The 24,664-nt window shown below is 39.4% G+C and overlaps 1 protein-coding gene across 8 annotated transcripts in view; it reads right to left on the reverse strand.

The window, feature by feature from the left end:
* Positions 1-24,664, reverse strand: part of magi2a (membrane associated guanylate kinase, WW and PDZ domain containing 2a) — a 252,987-nt gene that overhangs the window by 177,795 nt on the left and 50,528 nt on the right. The window contains exon 1 of one of the 8 annotated variants that reach the window (XM_039600932.1): positions 1,389-1,603. The exons of the other annotated variants lie outside the window; for them this stretch is intronic. The gene's annotated coding sequence lies outside the window, so the exon portion shown is untranslated. Of the gene's footprint in view, positions 1-1,388; positions 1,604-24,664 lie in introns of those variants that run through there. 8 annotated transcript variants of the gene reach the window in all.

The following is a 24,664-nucleotide window of genomic DNA, read 5'->3' on the forward strand; positions in this document are numbered from 1 at the left end:
AAACCTCAACAACAAGCAGAGGAAGATCCAAACACTGCAGCATCAAATGACCCAGAATCTCCCAAGACCACAGTAAACAATTTAAATTCACTAAAAATCCTACAAACAAACACTAATGAACACACTTGGCACTCACAGATCCAGCAGTTGTCAAGCGCGGCCACGGATTGGCGGAGGTATTAATTGGAGCTTTGGCCAAACACGTGTGGAGAAATGTCTACACATAAATCAGCCACCAACTCCCCGAGGGGCTGTTTTTACTCCCTCTTATTTGCCCTCACCTGGGTTACTTCCCCCTTCTTTTCTTTTCTCTGTGTCTCTCTAGCAATCCCAGCTCTGTGAATGGACTTCAATTTAAAACCAGTGAATCCTGCTGGCTCAGCAGGACTGAGGGGGTTAAAAAGTGATCAAGGGACCACAGACAAATGGAGGTAAGGGATAAGCAGGAAGGAAGGCAAAGGCAAATCCTGTGGCAGGGGTGGCGAGGTAGAAAGTAGCAAACTAAAACAAGCTTTACCTCCACCTCCTCCTTCTGCAACAAATACTCCATCTATCTACTCTGCCACACACTCGTATAATCACATTTGAAATGGAGGCAAGACAGGACGGCTAAGTGGAGGAGGGGGAATGGTCGGCCGATGTTACTTAAGGGATTCCTCGCGGTGTCGCTTTAACCAACATACTTGTCATGTTTGTTACTCCTCTGCATAGAAGCAGAGAAGCAGACAGAGTGGATCTGACTAACCTTCAACATCCAGTTTGAAGCAGCAACTTGGCACAGTGCCACATACCACTTAGCGGCCCCCTTCTTTTTCCCCGTGTGCTCCCAAGGCAACGACATCCACGCATATGTTGGAGAGCATGCATATCACCAGTGCACACATGTAGAGACAGGGGGGTATCCAAACAATCGACTGTAAACGAGCTCAGAGGGAAGGTGGGTGAAACAGCAGCAAATATAATGAGTGGCACATTAATTCAAGAATAACCTAGTTTGGAAGTTTTCTGTCATACTGGGGATCAATTATTCAGCACATTCTGGTTCTTCACTTCTGTGTTCTCGAACTACACGCACACACACACACACACACACACACACACACACACACACACACACACACAAATACAAACACACACAGCAAGATGCATAAATCCCCAACTATTTCACGCAGCGTTGCATTATAATCATGCAAACCTGAAATACAGAGACCGGCTCCATCTGAGTCTCTGTCAAAGGTGTAGAGCTGTACAACCAGCCAATTTACATTTGCATGAGAAAAGAAGGCAAGCCGGTGAATCTGCATACTGAAAAGGTGAGCACATTCAAAATTCACACTCACACACAGTCACACACACAAAAGCACAAAAATTAAAACAGTGAATGGCACCTCTTCCACAGGCAGCGGTTGTGCATCCACTACACAGAGAGAGTCACAGTCCTCTTTCCACAGGTTTTGTGATGCAAATAATCTCCACTGGAGGTAATCTTGCGCTGTATCTCTCCCGATGGAATCCCCCCCTCAAACAGTACTGTCCTGTCCCTCAGGTCCTCAACTCTGTCTCTGTTTGCCCAGTCCAGCAACTGCCAGTGAGCCCGCGAGCTGAATCACCTCTCTCTGCACTCCACAGAGGAGAGATGACACGGGCGAGCGCGGCAGAATGAGTGGTTGAGAAACACTGAAGCAAAGAGAGAGAGTGTGTGTGTGTGAGAGACGGTGGCAAAGCGGAGGGGAAGGGAAGTGTGTGATGCTGCGAGTGAGGGAGAGCGACTGCTGAAGCACAGCTCTGGCTGTGGGGACCTATCGCAATGAAATCCCTGGTTTTTCCTTCAGATTCACAGGTCCTGCAACGCCCCCCATCTGCTGTACAGTGCACTACATGGGTTTCATATGCCTATTAGCGATTAAAAGCAATCCTCTGCCACATCGTCTTCCTTGGCTTATAGCATCCAGATGGCTTGGAAATGACCATCTTCCACCATCAGAAACCATGTGGCGAAACTAAATAATATGCTTCAGCCAAACGCAGTGCTGTCTCACTCCCACAGAACAGTATTCCTACTAATTAATTTGCTGTTTGTTTACGCTGTGTTTAGAAACCCACAGCAATTTTTTCATTTCTGGTCATGTCATACGTGCCATCTTGGCAATGACATTTATTCTCTGTTTCAAATTGAATCTTTGTAAAGCTTTACAGCACACTGATGTTGATACTGATATAAAATCCCATATATGTAATATTCCATTTTCTAAAACTTCCCACAATGTAAAAAAGGTTTTTTTTTTTAAATGGTTTATCAGTAATAAGAAATGCATTTTTTTGCATGTGTTTCTTGAAGCAGAGCTGGATGTCTAGTTATGAACCAGAGACTAAACAGCCGTTTTCAATGAAAGAAGACGGAGCATGAGTTCAGGAGCATGACCAGGAGTGTGCTTGTTTTTTTTTCCTTTTCCACATTCACGAGGATGTGTACTGTGAATTCATCTTTCAGGATCAGACTGTCAGGGCAGAGTTCTACTGCAATTTCCTGAAGCGTTGGAGGTAAGACACTGGTCCCAAATCACCTAAACGGTGGTGCGTGCCATCGTGCCATTACCTTGCCGCACACAGGGCAATAAAAAATGTAGGAGCTTTTTGGAGCTGGCCAGATTTGACTCCCTGTGACTTCATCCTCTTCACCAAACTGAAATTCAAGTTGAAGGGTCACTGTTGTGACACAGCGGAGATCAAACACTTGCAAGTGGTCTGAATGGGACTTCCAGGCTAAAAATAGCAGCAATACTGGAAGCAGCACTGTCTAAGGATACTACCATGACGGGAAGACAACCCACGTAAAGGTTTTTGAGATATTTAACTTCTATTTGAGAGCGTAGACAGCAAAGCAGGGAGAAAATTACATAAAATACAGCAGCCCGTAAACTAGGTGTGAGTTTTGATTTACATGGGAAGATGTGTACTAGTTAATATTCACACTTTGCAGTTTAGCTATTGCCCCTAAAGGAATCAGTCTCATTTCATTACACATGAAGTGGAATGATTTTATTATACACTATATTACCAAGTATTCAATCACTCATCCAAATCATTGACTTCAAGTGTTCCAATCGCATGCACGGCCACAGGTGTATGAAATCAAGCACCTACTGTAGGCATGCAGACTCCTTCTACAACCATTTGTGAAAGAATGGGTCGCTCTCAGGAGCTCGGTGAATTCCAGCGTGGTGACATGATAGGATGCCACCTGCACATCAAGTCTAGTCATGACATTGCCTTACTAGTAAATATTATACAGTCAAGTGTTAGTGGTAGCTAAGTGGAAGCGACTGGGAACAAAAGGCACTCAGCCAGGAAGTGGTAGGCCACTTTTTCGGGGGTTGGGAGTTGCCCACTAGTGCACAAAGCAAGGTCCATAAAAACATGGATGAGCAGGTTTGGTGTAGAAGAACATGACTGGCCTGCACAGAGTCCTGACCCTTAACCCAATAGAACACCTTTGGGGTGAATTACAGCAGAAACTGATCTTACAAATCTACTTCTGGAAGAATGGCCAAAAATTTCCATAAACAACAAGAATCAGTTAGAGCAACCACCACCACAGTCTCTGCTCAATACATCCCAATATGTGGCCACAGATCCAAAAATAGGTTGTGTGAGTATGTGGGCAGGCAAGAGTCCATAAGGGTGCAAATCAAGCAGCAACTCTATAGTCAATGAAGTGTACAAGGCTGAAGGAGGTCTTTTAATGTGATGCAAAGTTGTTGTTTTTTTCCTGTTAAGGTGGTTCCTCATCAGTTCCTCCCACTCTGACAGAGATGCCCTCATAACATCACAAAGCTGCCAATGGGGAAAGGTGAATGACAGAGCGAGCATAAAAACGAGAGGGCTGGAGCAAGACAAAAAAAATGACTGCAAATTGACAGTACCCGAGGAAAATCCACTGGCTGATGCATGATCAGCTTAACATAAATCCAGCATTCATGTCTATTAGGCAGTTACTGCTTCCACTTTCACCTTGAGCAAATGGCTCCATGCACACAAGACATGAAAAAGCATCTTAGCACGATGCAAAATGAAAAGACTCCTCCGTGCAGTTGAGGGAGCACTTCTGGTGTGTTTAGAGCCAAAATCAGATTTTTTTATTACTGTTTCTAAAACAGATGGATGAAGGAAAATTGTTGTTGCTCTGCAGAAGAAGACAATTCCCTGTTTAAGCTCAGCAGGTGTCATGTAAATCCCCTGGGAGGCTGGGAGAGAGAGAAAGAGCGAACAGCCTGTGGAGAGTCAAAAAACAAGAGAGCAGCTGGTTCCTCCAGGGGATCAAGGTGTTATAACAGTTAACTGCCTCATACCTAGGCACAAACCAGTCAAGCTCACAGAGGAGTTCTGGCTACCACTGCAAGATATTAAGGTGGAGGAAAAGCTCTCAAGAACAGCAGTCTGCTCTAAAAAGATGTCCGTTTTTAAATGCATGGCATATGGCATATGCCCTTTCAGTTCATTTGCCTTCAACAATTTAAACTAGGCTTGCAATGAATTATTCATGGTTGGTTGAGCTTGGCTTGCAGTTGGAAATAAGTTGTTGACAAATTCTTAATAATATCAATGTTTTAAGAAGAGAAAATAAGTCAATTTACATGCATGCAGGTAAATTCTAAAGAAGAATTATTTTTTATCAGCAGCTTTTAACTTGTTTGATCAGAAGCCAATGAATTAAAGCCAAAGAGATTTCCTTACTCAGCTAAAACATAAACATAAGAGACTCTTGAACCACGTCTTCAGCGAAACTACTCCTGCATCAGAGCAAAGCAGCGCTTGCTTTTAAGCTCAGTTTCACCCGAAGAAAGAAAAGCTTGTTTTTTTTCTAATCTAGGCTGAGTTGGAAAACTTTGTTTGCTGATAAAATGTGACGTCCATTTTTGGAGACTGCCTCAAGTGGCCATTTAAGGAACTACAGTTTCCGGCACTTTCACACCGGCCTCATATTTCAGCTCCAGAGATGGCCATTTCCTAATATTTGCATTTGTGATTGAAAAGATGCCATCACCTCTAAAACAACCCCCATGTCAGAAACTTCTGAGTGACTGGAGCTTGTAAAAATAAAGACAAACAAGATCACATGGTCATCTTGATGGACTAAATACACAACCAACATATAAGGATCAATATATTGTCTATTGGCAGAGCCTTTTTTGCCCTTTTTTATGGTGGACCTGAGAGGCAACCAAACAGACTGCAACTTAAGAAAAACGCTGCAAAAGCACAAAAAACACAACGGAAATAGGAAAAAACACAACAGAAATAGGAAAAAAACAGATTTCCAAACGCACAAGTGTTTCTGGGGAGACAATAACCTGACGGACCAGTTGCAGGAACCCAAAACATGGTAGCTGTGTTTTATCATGATTCATATAATACTGATGAAGGATTTTTAGGCTAATATTTAGGCTAACACACTTACCTCTCATCTTTTCTTTCCTCACAAAACCGATAGATCCTCCACTTCTTTTAAGTGTCTCCCAGCGCAATTCTTAGCATATTTTGGTTCCTGCAACTGGTCCGTTGGGTTATTGTCTCCCCAGAAACACTTCCCTTGTGCTTTTGGAAATCTGTTTTTTCCTATTTCTGTTTTCTTTTTTCCTATTTCCGTTGTGTTTTGTGTGCTTTTGCAGCGTTTTTCTTATTGCTGGTGTTTTCTTAAGTTGCAGTGCGTTTGGCCTCTCAGGGCCACCGTATTTTTTGATAATTCAAGAATTCAACTCTGCAAACACGATTGTGACCGTAGAATCTTCAAAATCTTCCACAAATGCCCAAAGACTTTTTGCACTGTCAAGAACAGTGCAGCATGGAAGATTTCATGCTGACAGTCAGTCAGCTTGGAGTGCTGTCATCACAGCTTCAATGACACTATTTATCACACGCGCTCCAAAGGGCATCCGTGAGCAGGCGCATATGTAGCATCATCACTCAGCGTGCACGCATGTGTTTGTGTGCGACTTGAAGTCAGAAAGAGCACCAGCAGACAGCTGTTTGGATAATCAGACTAATTAAATGATCAGGATGGGCTTAAAACCTTGCCAGTTTCACCAGACACACACTGCGCTCTGTTGATTAGTCTTCAATAGGAAAGCACGATGCCAACTCTGTGGTGAATCGCTAGAATCCATAAACGCCAACTGGCTTTCAGATGGAGCTACATGCAAATACACACAAAAATATTATTTAAATAGTTCTGGGACGACATTTTTGCTCCTACCACCTAAATGGGTTTACATGAAATGAGAAAAAACTGACAACCCTCATTACTCTTTATTCCTCAATTTATATGATTTAGGGTAAAAGGAACAAAGCACTGTTTTTACAATTCGTAGCTTCTTAACCATCAGTCAAACAGCTGCTGTTATTTACTCCTAATTTAATAGAGAATTGGAACAAACAGTTGTCCGATGACACAGCTGTATTCATCTTTCAAAATATAACATAATGAACAAAGTTCGAGAGTCAAGGAAATGAATGAAAGCAAGTGTACGTCTGGAATATGAGCCTTCATGTTTCCTTTGTTCGAGCCGAATGCGTTGCCCCATTCAAACAGGTTTCTACTTAAGATGAGTTAATGAACGGCATTCATCTAATATGAGGAGGTTTGATTCGATGACTATACAGACAAACTCTACACAGGCTTTTTTGTACAGATGGCTGAAAGGCCTTTGGAATCTGCTATCTTTTCAATATTAAAATAAATGGATGATATATGTTATCTTAATGAAGAAAATGTGTTATATATTATGTCGTCTTGAAGGCTTTGGATGGATTTCAGTCTGGGACTGTTAAAAAAAAGCCTTAGGAAAATGAAACTCAAGTAAGGGTTTACAGACGAATTCATATTTTCCCTTTTTTTGTGACACCAGGCTACAGTACAAAATTTTTTGCTCTAGGAAAAAAAAAATCCTCTCAGCACCCATTAGGCGAACAAAGGTTGAAGCTGTGCGATGTTATTATACAGCCGCTAATTTTCATAAAGAGAAATTGTGGTGGATGAATAGATTCTAACTAACTCTTTATTTTACAGCCTATCGCTGATGCCTCGTTTTTTCTAAACCAACAGGGATTTGGAACAGTTATTGGAAGGACCATGATAGCAGCATGGGACATGATAACACTTAAAGATAAGTGATATTTTACGGGAGGACAAACAGTCTGCCAAAACTGAAAACCCTTATAAGATCAGTACTTTGAAATCCAATCATCAGAAATGGGAAACAAAAGTATACCCATAAAAAACAAACAAACAAAAAACCCACAGTAATTTTCTTATAAAGCATTCTGCTGAAGCCGGGTCACAAATTTGAAGTAATTGTTAAACATCTTTGGCCCAAAAAGATGTAGAGTCAGACTTTTAAGAACCTTTTTAAAGCCAAAATATATATTAAAAACAAAAACAAAAAATCGCTGGAGGAGAGCAGATTCAATTCAGCCTTATTTATTGGACGTCCACAGAGGTGCAGGTTCAACAAAAACAAAGAGGAAAGCAAGAAGCACCGAAAGAGAGTAGCCCTTAAGCACATGCAGGTCAGAGGCTGAAAGTGACTGATGCCCCTTATATTGAGAAAAGAGCTGCTGGAGCTTCCTTCTTTTACTGTACGGCTCTTTAAGTCTTGGTTGCTTCAAACTTTAACTTTAGGCACCAATTATTTTCCAATTTGTGTCCAAATCTTTTTTAAAGAACAGTTACATACTGATCTTTACCAGGTTACCAGATTAAATACCTGTTTATGGTTAATATCAGCATATATGGTCAGAAGCAATGGCCTGTTATGACAGATTTATAGTGTGGTATAGTAATTAATATTGCTGACATTTTTATGATGTAGGCAGTTTGTACTGTCAAAATCAACAATAAATCTTATCAATTAAGGGATGTAAGAGGTGTGAAACTGTCATAGAGAACCTTCACAGACATGTCATAGTCAACCATTAAAACAAATTATGAGGTCATAAAATAGGATTTATACATAGACAAAGTATTTAGTATAAAGTATAGATAGAGCCTGATAACAAATAAATAAAAGGTACACACAAAGGGCACTCGTCCCTAATTTTTAAAATATATTTTTTATATATATTGAATCTATGAAACAAACCCTTAATATATTAATTTCAGTGTATTTATATATATCATAATTATTTGACCGTCCAGTATATGTTTTGTACAGATGTCATAAAAACCAAAACTCATGCTCTGAAAATACAGGACAAGACTCTGAAATATGGCTCCAAAGTTTCACCAAGTCCCGCAGGTGATTACATAGCATGCTTTTCTTCCATTGCTTTATGCTGACCAACTCCAGCTCATCCACTGCCATGGAAATTCATTCAACCCACCAGCTGCTGACTTATATGTGAGCATTTGTGTGCGTTCCTGATGCTCAGCATCTGTCTCTTGGCAGGGAAAGCCTGGAGCCAGAAGCATAAAATTCTGGATAGATTGAGCACATAAACAGAAATGTGCAAACATATTCTTGTTGTCCAATTTATATCGCTGTGGATACATGTTTATTTTTTAAAATAAATATCCAAAACTGCTAAATTTTATCGACAGAAATCCTTTCCATTCAGTATCTTCACCCTCTAAAGGATGCAGATAATTCCTTAATGTCATTGCAGTACAGGAATGAAATCGAAAGCAAAGAAAAAACACAATTTGTAAGAGTAAGAGTTTTTATGCAGCCATCAATACTGAAATACTGAAACACCTCAGTCATTGTAAAACAACACGACCTGCCAGAGGTTAAATAAATAAATAAATACACATGGAATAAAATAACTGTCAGACAACAACCATCATCCCACATGATCACACACTGCCTCTGCTATTTGTAGCATAATCAGTTAATTAAGTCTTGTTTTAAATCAGTGATCTGATAGAAATCCTTCCTATAGCTAAGTTTAAAGAGGAGAACTGGGAAGGGTCTCTAGCAGTGGACATACATGGGTGTGGATATCAGATGAACAGGTAAAAACTATTAAATAACATAACTTTTTTCCCTCCTAATCTTCTTTTACATTTTTACATTACATTATGAGCAAACTTCACTTCTCATAATACAAAACCACTTATTTGGGATTAATTCGGGTTTAAATCTGATTAAAGCAACAAGCAAAGGTGCCTCTTTGAAACTCTTGGGTTGCTTTTACAGTGTTCTTCAGGTCAGTATTCATTTATACTTTTTGATCAATATTGATTTAATATATATGCCAGTATACTTCAGAATCAATCCTGGTACTTCTATCAGCAGTAATATCATCAATAAACAGACAGATATATATACCATGCTTCTACCGAACTTGACAGATGATTTGGTGTGCTTCAGATCATGGGCTGTTTCCCTCCTTCTCCACACTTTTTATCTTCCCATCCTTCTGGAACAAGTTAATCTTGGTTTCATTTGTCCATAGAATTTTATTTACGAGAGCCTTTTAGATGTTTACATTTTTTTTAATAAACTCTAATCTTGTCTTTCAGTTCTGGGGTGTAACGAGTGGTTTGCAGAGCTTCTGTATTTCCATTCATGAGGGAATCTTTTGATTACAGACTTTGACAATGATGAGAGTTTTATGCCACTCCTTAAATTTTTGCCGTCTCTCTGATTAATTTAGGTCGTTCAGCCTGATGATAGCCTCCTTCACTTGCATCAACACCCAGCTGGACCATGAAAGCCCAAACCTAATCCTGGCTTTTATGCAGACTTGTGCAAACAAACATTTTTGAACCTGCCATACACTGAAACACATCAGACAGCTACTTATATCCATGAATGTGATTTTTGTGGTATGGCAGAGGTGAACTAAAGGTTTGGCTGAGCTTCATTTAAACCTGATTTTGTGTAAAAATGATGTGATTACACAAAGTGTTCTACTGAGCAAATTATCTGCATGCATGAATTTTATTTGATACAAACCAGGTGTGATTTTAATGTGTTGATCAGCTGCAGCATGTATGAGTAAAGTCACGGCTGAATTGGCATGCAATGCGTGTTTGTGTTGTTTACGGTTAGGCCTAAATCACAAAGGGTTTGTGATAAATAAATACTCTATAAACACTCTATAAATACTGGATAAATGGTACATTTACACTGATTGGAACTGTAAATAAATACAAGTACAGAGAACCTTAAAGGTGTTTTCATTAATCATTTTTAACAGTCCTATAAATTATAGTAAATCAATACACACTGTGATATGGTAAAGGTTGGTTGAGGATTCTTAGAGAAGCTGTATGTGCAATATTGAGCCATCATTGGTCTTCACCTGTCATCAGGCTGTGCCATCATAGATCAGCAAACAGGTAACACTACTCCCTTGTCACTCAATTTGAGCCGCTATATCTCTCAATCCCAGTCTTTAAAAAGAAGAGATATTTGGCAGATTAAACTGACCACATATCAATAATGCCTCTACAGGCTGCTAGATTGAGCTAAATTTGGCAGCCCACATTAACTTGACAGCCAGATTTACCCAGATTTACCACTCGCTGCTGCAAAGCACTTAAGCACTTTGTTCTGCTTCCTAGGCTTGTTTCACACCTTAAAGAGAAACTATGCCTGAAAACAACAAGCACATATCGAATGACTTTTAGGTTATGGGAGCCAAACTTTACAGATATACAGCCTATCCCCATATCCTACACTTCTAGCTTACAATTTCTCAATTTGTAGTTTTTCCCTTTCACACTATTGTTGACTGAGGGCTTCCCAGTGACTAGTCCAACCTCCCCCAGCATCTCTACTGTTACAAATAACTTTATCTTCAAGTGTTGTCTCTGGAAATCAGAACTATGAAACGGAAGGAAAGCATTCAAGTAAACCCTGTTTATTTACAAATGTTTTATGCTGATTTTCCAGTAAGTTTTAGTGGATCAGATAGGCATGAATTATCTCTTAGCCTCTTGTTTAAATTCCTGGATCTGATTCTTATCACTTAGAACTATATCAGGCCAACCTTGTAACTGCCTAAAAATCTCCAGAAGTCTAAAAATGACTCCTGTGTGGCCAGCTTAAGATGCATTAAACAGAATGAAAACTTCAAAAGCAGTCACCAGCTGAACACAGCTCTATAATGACTTTCACATGTCACTTTTCTCTCCTTCCTTTTAGTCCTCCTCTGCTATTCTCCTGCCCTCTTCACCTTCTCCTCTTTCAGGCGATTCCTCTGTCTCCCTCCCCCTTTTCGCTCTTCTCCACTTTCTCCCAGGTTTCTATATTTGTAGAAGAAACATAATAATCCTCAAATGGTGTTGTTTATTTATTCATGAGTAAGGTCACTAGTTTCAAGAAGCAACTAAAAGTCGCCGTTTGCCTCATTAAATTGTTGAAAGTTTGTTTAAAAGGACCGAGAGAAATGTCCTGCTGTCACACATGATGAATGCTCGACGCTAAAAGGTTGCTCATTTCGACACATGGCACATTAGCCTGGAACGTGGGTGAGAGGAGATAAAGGCCAATCAGAGCAGCCTATTTAAAAACAGCAAAATGTCACACTAAAATAAAATTATTGCACTGGGGCAAAATCAATCTGTGTGAGAATTTGGCACCAAGTTTGGTGAACTTTTATGTGATTTTTGCCAGCGACCAGTTACACTTCAGTGATAACCTTAATTAAAAACAAGAGAATTAGTTTTGGTTATCCATTGATCTTTTTTTAAAGAGTTACTGTGTGTTTAATTAATTATTTATTATTTCCTCCTCTGTATATTCTGACTTACAAAGATGATGTACAATTTTCAGACAATAGCTGTAAATTTGTCAAAAAACTTCAGTTTATCAGCCATTATTAGCTATTTACATAAATATAGGTACTGGCATTTATATCAGCTGACAAACAGTCAAGCTGCCCTTAAATGATATTTAGAACTGGGTGAAGTGACCTCAACTTAGTCAACTGACTGAATAGTTAATAAAGAGTAAACATGCTTTCAACTCAGTAAAGATGATGTGTTTTTGGTCAAGCCTGGCATCACAAAAGTATTTATTTGAAATAAGTTTTTCATCTATAACACGCTAGCTCCACAGATTAGAGTAATAGCTTCTAATATTTGTATTAATTAGGAAAATGTAGCTGCAAAATAGAAACCTTTCACTGATCTTGTGGAGCTTCGAGATACTGATTAGTGCGGCGAAGATGAGATGAAGAAATAAAGCAGTTAGAGAATTCTCCCCTTAGTGAGAGTAGCAAAGGCCTAAAAGGGAAGGGAGCAAGAAAGATCAATATTTGTTTCTTATTTGGACTTTCATTATAAAGCAGGACCCACATCGACTAATCAGTGGTGTGGTTCTCTCATAATAGACCCGTTCAAGTCTACTGAGCTATGAAAAAAAAAAAATCAATGAAGAGAGCTAAAGGAGGGCTTAAGAAAATAGATTCATTGTGGGATGTTTTTTCAAACTGTGATTGCAATTTACAATGTAGTTACTTTATCTTACATTTAGTAAATCTAAATATAGTATAAGAAAAAGGTTGTGTCAAGCAAAATGACATCAGTGCTGATGTAGAAGAAACAGAAGACAGGAAATGATCACAAATCATAAGTTTGCCAAATTTATTTATTAAAAGAGAAAACCAAGGTATTCACAGGTCTCCAATGTGAAGAGTGTGACCAGCTACACTGTACCATGATTAAGTGGACACAGCTTTCCTTTGCATGGGGGGGATTATGGATAAAATGTGAGTACACTCCCCTTTTTACCGCCAAATGAAATGGTTTCAATAATCAGGCTTAAGTTTCACATTGTTTATATCCTGTCTGATCATGTGACTCGCCAGCTCTCTGAAAACAAGGCCTAAATTGTAACGAGGTAGAGGACAAGTCTCATACACAATGGCGCCACGTCGCACCTTAGCTTATGTAGCAGCACATTAGCATCTCACTGCAACTGAAGTGTCTGGTTGTCCCGAGTGCTGGCTTAGTCAGCAAGACTCCAACTTAAACTGCATAAAACCAGCTTTTTGGTATTGATGGGTCACTAGGTAAATAGCTAGGTAAAGCTATAATGGTTACCACTGGGTTTTACTCTAACACGCTGTCACTGATACAGCACTGTTCTCATTACACCTTGCTGGGGCCGGTTTAATTGAACTAACACAATCAGAGCCCAGAAGCGCTTCGGTCTACAGAGCTCGGCAGTGCAGGTAATAGAAGCTGATGGAAGAAAGATTAAAAATATTGCTGCTGAATCACGCTTTGCATATCCCACATTCCCTGCTATGTTTATTTGTGCTGGCAGAGATGAATTATGGGAAATGATAAGGGAGCCATGTAAGCAGCTCATGTAGCTTTCTGAGAGCAAACAGAGCTGAGACGATATTCTATGTAAATGTTCCTTTAGCAAGTGTAATGGGGTAAAGTGGTCTATGTGCAAAGTGAGCTGCTGAATATTCCATTCAATTATGTTTTAATGAACTGTGACAATGTGAGGCTCAGAGGGGAAATGTCGGTGAAATATTTGCTGGGTATTAAATAGGAGAAACTGCAGGAGGGCTGTGCAAAGATGCAGAAATGTTGGCTGTTTGACTTCGTACACACAGCCACAAACACCCTGCTTTCACAAGAGCTAAAATGTAATCCATCAAGCCTCCGCCGCTTTTCCCTCTCCTCTCTCGCTCTTGTACGCACTCGCATAGGTTTGAAGTGATTTAGTAGGTCTTTCTCACTGACACAAACATGCGCATGCACGTTTACATCTGAGATTTATCGAAAGCTAGCCCAGTCTGACCTACACACTTACTGTAGCTCCAACACTCGCCTCCTCGTCACAACCTGCACTGTCAGGAAAGCCGCCACACACAGCCAATCATGGCACACTTCAAAGCCCTTTTCGCCCAATTGCATTTGGCAGTTCGGCTCCAGATCACAGCTTACTGAGCAAAGTGGAGAACGGTTTCGGCGTTAACGTCCCCCAGCAGAATGCCTTTTATGGATAAACCAATACATTGTAAAGAAAAGGAGATGCACCAGGGAGTTCACAGACATACTATACAAGCAGCACATACACAAGCAACCAACAAAAGTCGGCACCCTCTGGATGAGACCATTTAGTGTGCAGTGGAGACTACAAGCTGAAGTAAGAGTAGATCATTTGAGGTAATCAAACTCCAAGAGGGGCCCCCTGTCAGGTCAGATCTCGGTAGGTTTTCAACAAGAATCCTCCACAGCTCTTCGCTGCTGTACAGGGACCACTCAGCAAGCAGTATTTTGGATTTTGGTGTGCAGAGGAAGTTTTAGGAGGGAAATGTGTCTGGAAGTCTGAATCCCTACAGTGTCTTATTAAGTACCGAGTATCTGGGACGTGGTCCTGAAGAAAAGGTCATCTGCATACTTTGAAGATGCAACATGCAAATTAACTGCTTTACATTTGCATACGAATGAAGCTATGTTGGATTTTGGTCGTAACTTGGCTCAAGATTTGTTTTGGACACAGTTTTTAGTAACATTCGTGAATATTAAAACCCGCTGCACCACTCATTTATACTTGCACTCATATAAACACTGGATCCAGTGAGCGTGTCTAGTAATGTGGAAAAGTCTTGCACAACCGTTCAGGTCTTGAAATTTTGCTTCCACGCTGCCAGACTTTCTTAGCTTTTTAAAGTGGTTCTGAGCAACAGTTATCCAGGCGTTCTTAAGGTGATTTACATGTTTTTCTTTGGACATTAGCTGATTTTTCATTCAGTCTTTGTACCTGACCAATTTCAGTAGAATGTCTTTCTGTTTGCTAAGCCACTCAACACTTAATTGAATTAATTTAGCAACAAACCCATTTAAATTGCATGTTTTTTACTAGCACCCTGTTGCAAAACACATCATTTATTCCCATTTGTTTGGTTGAAACTATAAAATGTCAAAGAAAACACAGTTTGACAGACATAAAATAGTATTTTTGCATATATTAGGTGATACAGAGCTGCGGCTGATAGCTCTTTAGCTCTGCAGAATGTCATTCAAAGGTTTAAGGGATCTAGACAAGTAGAGGACAAAAGAAAAAGTGTTAAGCATATAAATCTGTCTACAGGAGATTAAAAGTATCTGAAAAAAAAAACAGGAAAATAAAATCTCAAGAGCTGACATAGGACCTGAGAAATGCACCTGACCCTTCAGTTAACCAATCTACTGTAAATAATGTTTTCAATTATTCCTAAAGGAGACCTCAAACCTTCTGATTTTCATCTCAGCATACAATCATAAACCTTAAAGCAAACCGTGTGACTAGGATTAGTAGTTCCCTCAGAGGGACTTAGCTTAGATTCAAACCTTTGTCATTGTATTGTGCTAGCTTTCATATGCATGATGTACCGTGAGCAAATCTACTACTGCTACTGGTTCATCCAGGTCAGCCCTCTCAACTCAGCCACAACAGTGCAACCGGTCAACCATCTCAAATTCCCCCATGTCACCCCCCCGGAAACATCCCCGTAACAGGCTGCCCACGGCTGTCTGCACTGTACCGGTTCTTGCACGCATAAAAGGCTGCTAAAGAGCTCCAGCTCACAACTCAAACACACGGTTCAGTTATTCCTCTTAGTTTAGTCTGTTGCTCTCACAAGCTCAACATTACAAAGTTTTTTCTTCAAAGTTTTCTCACACAAATGCTTATGCCTTTTCGTAGAGCTTCTCTAAGCTATTGCTCTTTAACCTGTCTCTCCAAATTGTGGCATTTCAATGCTTCCTCCACCTGACATTTATTATAATTTCATTAGAGCCATTTGGCATTTTTGTCAACTGCCCTTTACTTTTGGGAATGGCAGTGGAGCTTGCAAATCTCTCTGTGTGGTTTTTCATAGTCAAATCTGCTATTTTTAGTTTTATCTATAACTTCCTTCTCACATTTGTTTACTTTCTGAACGTACCGTGCTCTGATCATACTGTTTTCCAGTCAAAATATTAAACAAAGGAAAATTAAGCCAGACACACATTAGAAGTCTTATTTTGTAAGTTTTATAGGTTCCTGTAAATCTGTGATGAATCCAAGTGATAAACAGGACTGACCAACCACTTGATTGGTTAAGCCTTTTTAAATTCTAAGTGCAACCTATTACCTGTAAAGCCCTCCAATGGAGTGTTGCAGACTAAAGAAAATCAACATTTAAACAGGCCAGTGCATGGCCTGCTTTCCCAATAATGACTGTGCAAAGCAGCACATTGATTTTTTCTGCATGAGAGGTTAATTACAAACTCGACAGCGGTCAACGGCATGCATTCAGCGCCATATACAGACCTTTATATCTCTCTGTGTGTTAGCATAAGAATAGGAAAATGCAAAAAAGAGTTCATCACATAAACCTGAGGTCAATTTCAGTTTCAGTGAAGTGTTAGCAGGAAATTGACCTCAGCTTGAAGGGCTTCAGCAGAGCAATGGATGAGAAAAGAAATTCTGCTTTTCAACTACTGATCTGTGCTGGTTCTTGCCATTTACTGTCTAGAGCTACCTTAAGTGCTTATGTTTGTTCTAGCAGTGTGGGTACAAAGCACTACACATAAAGGTTTTCATAACTTCAAGAGAACAAAAAGAGCCTCTCTATAGAGCTGCTTCAAAGCTCCTTGATGTGAGCCTGGAATATTTCCCATGTTCTCAAACTCACAGTTTAAGCACATGGTATAATACAAACTGGGAGGGGGGCAGCCCAACATGGGAGTCCTGGTGAAAGCTAAATAAATGCTTTCAGCATAACGTGGAGAAGTTAATAAAAGGACTGTCAAGTAAATGATGAGCAGATAACATATCTGGTAAGAGTAGAAAGTAAGTAGAAAGCAAAAGCTGATGAGAGTAAATGTAGATTTTGGGTAAAGTAAACATTCAGAAGCTCTTTCTGTGGAGCGAGTTTTTCCTCAAATATAACCACCACCAAGTATGAATGCTGTTTCCTGTGATTATTGTAGCGATTAGAGCAATCATCTCACTGAATATGTGGGCTTTGTGTTTAACGCCTCTGATCAATCTCCATGAAGCTTGTGAACTGAAAGTCTAATAATTTCCTCCCATACAAGTGGAAGGGTCTTTACTTCAGTAGGTAATATTCTGCAGGAAGCTTTTTTGACAATAAAATCATTTAATTGTCATCACTTGTAGCACTGAAGAAAATCATGAAATATTTGGTAGCTCCAAGCTGCTGTATTTGAGGATTTTCAGCTTCTCCGTGTATTTAAAGTGAACAGGTTTTGGATTTGCACTGTTGTTCAGATAAAACGGCACTTATAGGCTGAGTAGAGCTTTAAGAAACTGTGAGGGCGCATTCTAAATGAATGGGGTCAGGAAACTTGCAATGAGCCATGAAACTAATCATATTCTAGATCTATTATTTTATGTCAATATAATGAATTCTGATCGTGTTGGCTTTATATAGGAATATTTTTTTAAAAGTGTGCATGTGTCTATCCTGCATCTGGAGCTTCTCTGCTCTCTAAAACATGACTGTTTTGGAGACTGCCTTTAGGAAAAAACTGTGAGGCACTCACTTCAGTCTCTGTTTCTTGGCCCACTGTGTGCAGACAAATGTCACTGACCCTTAAAGTCACATAGTACACAGTATCACGCAAGTACTGTGGGCTTGTTCTGACAGTACTATGGGTATGTCTGCATAAAGCCACGGGAAACATTAATGTCATAGCTGATGTTCATGTCTGAGGAACTAAATGCTGTCACTTTAACAGATGCATGAAACCAACAATGCTACATATTCCATGTCTGAGAAGAGCTCAAGAATGTTTACTTGTATTTTGCAGTGCAAATGATTCTTTAGTTTTCTTCTAGGTACCACCAGGGGAAACTCCACCTGTCATGTCCCATCACTGTTGCATGCTGGTTGACGTAGTTCAAATAGCTGAAGGCTGCAGAGGACTCAAACTTCCTCAGACAGCTCCATCAACTGGTTTACCCGCATTTCCATCTGAGCAAATGACTGTTTTTACTCCTCTTGCACTCTCAGTCAGGGACACAAACTCACGCAGTCTTGCAGAGCCACCCCATGCAGGCTGTGGCTGCAGCCCAAGCCCCAGTCGCCCCGAGGGCCAAGTGGGAACGCGCCACAATGGCATGAGATTGAGTCTCCAGCTCAAAGCCCTCCACGAGCGTGCCTTCTTGCTCAACAGTTTATCAGCATCAACGTCAAACCGCTCAGACTACTTTGACTGTCTGGAGTGAGCTGCCAGGAATTGACCTCTGACCTCATTGAATTAGCCTCTTCTTCAGATATGTTTACAACATATCTGAGGGGAGGGGCGTCAGTTGCAGTTACAAATTAAATAAAGCCTTAGCTACAAATTGAGTTTACTCATTGAGAACAAATACCTTCAGCCCTGAAATCTCTTCTTTCCTGAATCTTATTACACAGCAGCTCTTTACTCGTCCTCCTGTTGCTCCCATCCTGTCTCGCCCCACCCCTACCTGTCATAACCAAAGTGGTGTCAGCAGAGAACTCTGGAGAGGGAGAGGTTCATCAGCAAATGGCTCCCTAAAACCCAATCTCATTTATATGTAGATGAAATAAATATTGATGTGCTGCCACCGTCCTGTCGTGTTTTGCCTAATTGATGCCAGCCTTCTTGTATCACTAGTGCTAGGTATGACTATTGGCAAGAGGCTTGCTTGGTGATATGACTTGTCACAGACAAAACAAAGCCAGAGCAAGTGCTTAAAGTGAGCAGACAGACAGACAGCGCTACGCAGTCCCCGGAAACAAAGCAAACAAATGAAGTGAAGTGACACACAGACGAGAGAGAGAGAGAATGAGAGAGACTGGCTGAGATGATTCATGGATGGGTGGGTGTGTGGAGAATACTGATAATCAAAGCCGAGCCATCCTGTATGGATAAAGCATTGCACAAATAATAGAATGCATTTAGGGCTGCGACTACTTTTAACATTAGAATTATTTTGTCGGTTGTACCAGAAAAAAAAGAGCGGTTTTGCTCGGTAGACGGCAACGTCTGTCTGACATCTCAACAATTCATTTATGGGCTGCAAATGAAATTTGGAACAAACATTTATATCTCCTGGATGATGAATCGATCAAGAGGTCCAATCTTTGACTTGCAAAGAACCACCTACAAACTAACAGCATCTTCATCAGCCTGATCTCTACTTTGTTTTACTGCTAATAAAATAGAACACATATTTTTTGGTCACTTGCTTCTCATTGATCCATTCACACTCATGTTGATGGCAATCAAGAGTTCTTCACTTAAATTAAGTAAGGTATATTTTTGGTGTTACTGGGCATGAAACACTCCTTTTTATCTGGAAAGGTTGGGTTTGAATCCTGGCATGCACCAAACAGTTGTTTTCTTCAGCACACCTGAAGAATACCCATGTGCATGTGCTCGTCTCTTGAAAGAGGATTTAGCACATAAGGAAAGTGAAAACTTACAAATGGCCACCAGTGCTGGCTCAAAAACATCATGGGACAAAAAACATCAATAAAAAAGTTTCAACTTCACATGAAGAAAACCAAATAAAACCACATATTTATTTAAAATTAGTTAAATTAATTACTTTTAATCAGTGTCATCGGAGAGGAGAGCACAAATACCTACTTTACAACAAAATCAAGAGTCAACTAAAAGATTTGCCTCCTATACCAAATATATAGCTGTATATAACATACAGTCTCAAGACACCCCTCATTCCTTTACATTCTGCTTCCACTTTAAGTGATCTTGAGGAACAGTTCTCCAGGTTTTTCTGAAAGTCTTTTCTTTGGACATTGGCTGCTTTTTCACTCATTTTCAGGTCCAGTCCTTGTACCTGGTCATTTTTAAAACAACGTAACATTGACCTGTGAATCACTAAAGCATAAAAAATACCTAACTCAAAGGATGAGCCAGTGTTTGGTCTACAAATAACAGACAATTGGAGCAAAGAACCAATTTTTAATTGTATCTTTTGGCACTTTGTTATAAACAGCCAGCCACATAATTTGTTCCTATTTCTTTAACGAAAGCTACAAAAATACCAAAGACAGCACAGTGTGACACACATAAAACTGCATTTTTGGTAACAGTGAGTATGTACAGCTAACTGTAAAACATGGTGAAGCCTCTGTTTGGTTAGGGCTGCATTTGAACCCGTGGTGCTGGGGATCTTGTCAAAATTGATGGAATTATTAATGCAGAAAAGTACCGTCAGTCTTTGATCCACAGTGCAATGCCATCTGGAAAGTGTCTTACTGGCAGTGGCTCCATTTTTCACCAAACACACTGCCAATGCAGTAAAAGCATAGTGCCTCAACAGAAAAACACAGTGAAACACTACCGTGGATTGGCCAACGAGGGGAGAACAAAGGCAGCCGACATCCAAAGAAGAGCTTACAATGTCCTTGAAGAAGCCTGGAGAACTATTCCTTAAGACTTAAATAACAAGAAAGCTTGGCTGAGAGAGTTCAGGCTGTGTTGAAGTATAAAGATGGTCATACCAAATGCTGACTTGTTAAGCTTGTTAGAATTTTAAATTATATTTTTTGCCTTATGTACTGTAATTCCATGTATGTTTGCACATTTTAGTAAATCATTGTACCTATTTCTGATGTTCTATATTTTATAAAAATATGAAGAAATAAAGGATGGCTCAAGATTTTTGAGCAGCATTGTATATATATTTTAAAAAATGCTCAGAGCCAAAAAGCCAGAATTTAGATTTCAAAACAGCCGCACACAAAATAATGACTGAAATGATTATGTGGCTAAGAAGTGGCTTCATCCACCTCTTTCACACAGCCTGTGGCTGAATACTTTAAGCCTCATTGCTTATTCCAAAATATTACAATGCAAAATGATGATCACATTGAAGATTAACTTTCAGATTTGCCATTATTATTTTTTTATTATTATTTCAGGAGATCATTTTGATTACCACCCTTCATTAAACTCAATTACCTAATTAGCTAATATACCAATGGACTGTGTCTGCTGTGCTTAAATGAGGCTTGCTATTAGGCTTGTGATCAAATCACTACCAACCTGCAGGTGATTGTCATTAGCTCACAGACCTGAAGAAACGTTGTCAAGCACATGATAGTTAAAAAAAGGTAATTATTTTGACTCTAGCTGGCTGCTGTCCAGGTGAAAATGGAGTTAGTACATTTCAAGTGGAGGGGGGGGAATATATGCTTTCATTTAGACACGCATTAAGAGGTTTTACATAGAGTCAAGCGGCACAGAGGCCGGCTATAGAAAACAACAGCAAAATAGAGAGAGAGCTTCTTTTGTATTGGGATCAGTCCTCTGAGCTGTCACAATATTGTTGCGTCAGTGCCACACACTCTGCCGCTGTAAAAGTCTTTTTCAGCATGAGCAAAAAATGTCTTCTGACATGTGAAAATTCTCAAGAGCTGCTATTTGTGAAAGTCGCTGGCATAATGAGGATGAGCCAGGCAGGCTGAATGCCATTTATTTTTAATAGGCTGTGTGGAGCCTACCGCACTACTGTTTATCTATAAACCGGTCCAGAATGAGACATTTGTTACAATAATTATTGGCCTGTCAGAAAATCAACAGGGAACAAATTTAATAATTACCCTGCAGAGGTGTCTTGTGGACAGTCGAGTTTTTCATTAAGTTTTAATAAGCCAAAAAAAACAGAGATACCTGAAAAGTGTCTTCAATGCATTTCATTATGCAAACACTTGCAAATTCCTTTTTATTGAATACTTGAACTCATCTTCTTCCTTGACTTCTTCTGTCTACATATTTTGGTCAGTAAAAGTCAACATGATAAACTAGATATAAACTTGCAATGCTTTATTCACGTAGCCGTGTCATGTGACCATAGAGCCGCGCACCTGTTTATACAAATTGTAGTTATTTTTGCACATTATTCTATGTAAAACAACATTGAGCAACCTAAATATAAGAGCAAAAAATGAGTGACACTTGGATCATCACCCTTACTGATGAGATCGAGCTTGGCGGTTGCATCACCTCTAAAATGTCGATATCCGTAGATAGTGTGCATCTACAGTGGTAGAAGTGCTGTTATGTTGAGAACTGTCCAGTGCTGTGCTCTCCGGCAGAGAGTTGTGCAGAGGGGGAGAGCCTGCAGCCCCAGTCCTATTTTCAGCTTCAGTGGGCAGAAGAGAGCAGAGAGCCAGGCCAACTCAGGGCAGACAGGATCAAACCCCAGACCTGTTTAACCCTACACGATCCACTTCACACAAACACATAAACACACAAGCACGCGACTTGGCTTTTTTACAGTGCCGCCAATATGAAACGTATTACACTGATCAACGTTACACAGCACAAATAATATAACAATAGTCATGAAGCACATCTACATATTTCTTAACAGAACAATACAGAGGCTATACGTTACCCATTGATAACAAATTGTGAGAATTTGTTAAAAAAAATTTTTTTGACGTTTTAAAAATACTACTGAAGGAAAATAAGAGTTTAAGGACATTGTGATTGAACACCTCCCCTGTATTTGAGCAATGGCCAGCCACAGTGCAGCACCTGGGGACCAACTCCAGATGTAAGCCAATGTCTTGGTCAAGGGCACACTGACAGCAGAAGGAACTTACTATGTTTTTAATGTTGGGAGAAGCCAGAACTGAAAGGGGAAACCAATAAAAAACCACCCAGCCACATGTTACTATAAATAATATATTTAATAAATGTGCTCACTATATAACTTAAAAAAATATGTAAAAGAGGAAGCTTTCAGTGACTAACACTGTGGTCACATTACGTGGGATGGATGGGTGTAATAGGAAAGCTTTAACTGAGCTGAGTCAAGATAGTAAAAAATTGCAGGTTTGCTGTTTATGATAATGGCATCACATGTGTCTGAATTATAATTATTGCAATTTAACAAGAGAACTAGTTATAAGGCTGAAACTGGTGGTTTCAATGCTATTTAGAGGCTCGACAACAGTGAAGACTTTGTTGTAGTAAACAAACAAAAGTGACACTCCCAAAAAATATTTATGCCCGAAATGTTTACTTTAAGTAATTTGATTACATGTAAATTTTTCACGTATTTTGTTGCACAAGCACAATGTAAAACATTCAATTGGTATACATTCAGTTTATAACAGCATTTTTTTGCTTAATGATTAATTATTTGAATAAATAAATCTTTAATTTTGTACATTTTAGTTGCTTTTACTAAAAATTATTGCTTTATGTTACTGAAAAAAATCATTACATAAAGAAATAATTATCTTTTGAGTGCACATTAGACTCTGGAGTAATGCTAAAATTGCTTATTTTCTTCTAGAATAATCTGCTTATTTTTAACTACCTATTATGTAGAAGGCCATGTTGCCATGAACCTCTGAAACTACTATTTCACAATGCTCAGCTATTTTTGCAAAGTAAAAATAATAAGAAGTGGCCAAACAAGCACACGCAATGGCAATTAATTAAAAACAAATGCTTCTATTTATTATGCTGCACTGACTTTTAGATCGTATAAAAATGTTTTTAACGTGTCATCTGTGTACTGCTTCATTAATTAGCCATCTGTTGTTAACCATGAACCCATGGACTCTCAGGGCAGCCTTACAAATGGGTATTTGGCTCGTGATTGATTGTCAAATGAAATGTCATCTCATTTCACCTCATCAGAAGGAACGAATCACATTACATTAGTCTAAATGCCATTGACACATGCTTGCAATGGCACCACAGTGGGAATACAAGCACCTCTCTGGGAGACATGTTGTCAACAAGCGAAACTAAAGAGAGAGGGAAACACTGCTGGCCACTTACAGAGCTGGAAATAACACTTCACTGGCTTGATAGTGTTTAAGTTTAACAAAGCCCTGGCATAAACAATAGACAGCAAAAGGTTAACATAGCAGTCAAAAAATGCAACAACAAACAGGTAATACTTTAGACAAATGAAAGAGAGAATAAAAAGAAAAAACAAAATGGTAATTTATCTCCAAAAAGTTCAAATTGAAAAATACTTTTTTGGATTTCCTTGATTGCTGATAATTTTGTGATTAATGGTGTAATGGTCCCACTGCTCACCTGTCAACCCAAGCCAACCGCAACCCCCACACGCTTGGAGAATCAATCACAAGGATTACTGTAACTGATCTTGTGGCTCACAGAGTCCCAACACCTTTCAACCTCCTTTTTTTCTGTGAGACTGTTTTGTTTCAAATATAATGAGAAATTAAAAATGTCTTAACTAGTAGACACATCATTAATGTGTGAATCAGTTGCTAATAGACAATAAAATATCCCCTGCAGCGTCCACTGTAAAAATATCACAATCAAATCTCCAAAGAAGACATTAAGCTACCTATTCTTTGGAAATGAAAATATTATCATTTATTCATATGGGGTTTATTAAGGTAATACATTTACTTGTGAGATTTTATGCTGTTAAGAGTGTGAAATACTCATTTAAGCTTCTAGATAACATTTAGTCACTGGACATATAGTACTGTGCAAAGGCAGGTGAGGAAAAAATGCTGTAAACAAAGAATGCTTTCAAAAATGGAAGTGTTAATCATTTATTTTCATCCATCAACAAAATGCAGTGAATGAACAAAAGAGAAATCTACATCAAATAAATATTTGGTGTGACCACCCTTTGCCTTCTTCTAGGTACACTTGCACACAGTTTTTGAAGGAACTCGGCTGGTAGGTTGTTCCAAACATCTT

This window comes from Oreochromis aureus, linkage group 17 (genome assembly GCF_013358895.1).
Source record: "Oreochromis aureus strain Israel breed Guangdong linkage group 17, ZZ_aureus, whole genome shotgun sequence".
In the NCBI taxonomy this organism is placed as follows: domain Eukaryota; kingdom Metazoa; phylum Chordata; class Actinopteri; order Cichliformes; family Cichlidae; genus Oreochromis; species Oreochromis aureus.